The 2,428-nt window shown below is 32.1% G+C and overlaps 1 protein-coding gene across 1 annotated transcript in view; it reads right to left on the reverse strand.

Annotated features, from left to right (window-relative positions):
• LOC107548916 (transmembrane protein 132C-like) overlaps window positions 1-2,428 on the reverse strand; it is a 144,442-nt gene that overhangs the window by 32,696 nt on the left and 109,318 nt on the right. The gene's annotated exons all lie outside the window — the stretch shown is intronic.

Genomic DNA, 2,428 nt, shown 5'->3' on the forward strand with positions numbered 1-2,428 from the left:
ATATATATATATATATATATATATATATATATAGGCCTATAATTTTGAAAGAATTTTGAATGTTTATTTTATGTATAAAATCAATATCACGTTTGCACCCATGCTGTTCGTAATGAAAACAGCACTCGTTGTTCGTGATATTGCTTAACTATATCATAATACATATTTTTTTCCTTAAATAAATAATCAGAAAGAAAGAAAGAAAATAACATGTTAAATCGACAGCTCTAATTATAATATATTTGTGTTAGGACTGTCGATTTAATGTGTTCATTTGGCACAATTAACTATGGAAAAATAACTAATTAAAACAGTGTTTTTTGCTGAATGAATCCACAGATGTTAACGAAGCCAGTGATTCTGAGTCCCATTCTTCACAGTCACTTGCTTCATTTGAATATAATCGGCTGAATGAATGACTCAATGACTTGCTGTCACCTACTGGCGGATTTAGTTTCATGTTGATCGTATCATTTCATTGTAATATTTGAATATTCATTTAAAATATCTTTAATCTTTATACACTTAATATCATTTATACAATGCTGTCTCAAAATATTTATTTCTAAAGCTACTATTGCAATGTCTGTTCACTTATTTTCTCATCTAAGACAATAATGACTTCACATAATCATAATACATATTTTTTTCCTTAAATAAATAATCAGAAAGAAAATAACATGTTAAATCGACAGCTCTAATTATAATATATTTGTGTTAGGACTGTCGATTTAATGTGTTCATTTGGCACAATTAACTATGGAAAAATAACTAATTAAAACAGTGTTTTTTGCTGAATGAATCCACAGATGTTAACGAAGCCAGTGATTCTGAGTCCCATTCTTCACAGTCACTTGCTTCATTTGAATATAATCGGCTGAATGAATGACTCAATGACTTGCTGTCACCTACTGGCGGATTTAGTTTCATGTTGATCCGTATCATTTCATTGTAATATTTGAATATTCATTTAAAAAATCTTTAATCTTTATACACTTAATATCATTTATACAATGCTGTCTCAAAATATTTATTTCTAAAGCTACTATTGCAATGTCTGTTCACTTATTTTCTCATCTAAGACAATAATGACTTCACATAATATTTCAGGGGTAATTTCTCAGGCAAAAATTGATGTGTGGTTAATTTGTCATTAATCTGCAATAAATTGAGGTGCAGGGAAGGCAAGCCTCTCTAATGTAAAGCTGATGCCGGCTGGCACTGTGATGTTTCATATCTCACGATTGCTCGGCTTTGACAGAGATTAATTATCATATTCTCAATTATACAATCATTTCATCACATTCAGAGAGGGTTAATGGGTCTTCATGTGGGCTTGGGTCTCTTGAAATTCATCTCCTCAAGTATTTACCACATAAATATTTAGCACAAGAGCACATTCCTCTCGGGAGAAAACACTCCTTTATTCATCAGGTAAAGCAAAAGATGGAAGAAAAAAATGGAAGCACTCAACAGCCCTAATTTATCTGGAGTTTTAAATACATCTGAAACTTTCCCAAATAAATTTTTTGGAAACTTTTCACCCCTGTCCTTTCGTATTATTAAAATGTTGGATGCAATACTTGAACAGCTGAAATCCACCACAAACAGATAAATTGATTTGAAAAATAACAATCTGCAGTAAATTGAGGTGCAGGGAAGGCAAGCCTCTCTAATGTAAAGCTGATGCCGGCTGGCACTGTGATGTTTCATATCTCACGATTGCTCAGCTTTGACAGAGATTAATTATCATATTCTCAATTATACAATCATTTCATCACATTCAGAGAGGGTTAATGGGTCTTCATGTGGGCTTGGGTCTCTTGAAATTCATCTCCTCAAGTATTTACCACATAAATATTTAGCACAAGAGCACATTCCTCTCGGGAGAAAACACTCCTTTATTGGAGAGAAAAGAAAAAACCGAGAGATAGAAAATGAGAGCGAGGGCTCGGAGGAGGCTTGGTCGTGGCCATAATTGACATTTTAGCTTTATGAAAAGGCTGGTAATTACGACGAGAAGAGAGGTCAGTTATTGCAGTATCCATAGCGATAATGAGTCATTACAACGCCATCCAGAGAAAGACGTTCAAAACCTCCACCGTACAGAGAGACCAGGAGAGATTAGATATAAAAAAAGTGGTAAATTCCACTAAGTAAATTTTGCTTAATTGATTTTTATATATATATATATATATATATATAAAACAGTTATTTTAAATTGTAAAAATATTTTTTAGAATATAAATGTTTTACTGTATTTTTGATCAAAAAAATGTATCCTTGGTGACCACAAGACACTGTCAAAAACATCAAATTTGACTTTTTTTTTGGAAAATTTTTTTTTTTTTTTTTTTATTTATGTTATGGCTGGAAAAAATCTGGCTGGCTCTCTCTCTCTCTCTCTCTCTCTCTCTCTCTCTCTCTC

This window comes from Sinocyclocheilus grahami, unplaced genomic scaffold, assembly GCF_001515645.1.
Source record: "Sinocyclocheilus grahami isolate Dianchi unplaced genomic scaffold, SAMN03320097.WGS_v1.1 scaffold358.1, whole genome shotgun sequence".
Taxonomy (NCBI): Eukaryota; Metazoa; Chordata; class Actinopteri; order Cypriniformes; family Cyprinidae; genus Sinocyclocheilus; species Sinocyclocheilus grahami.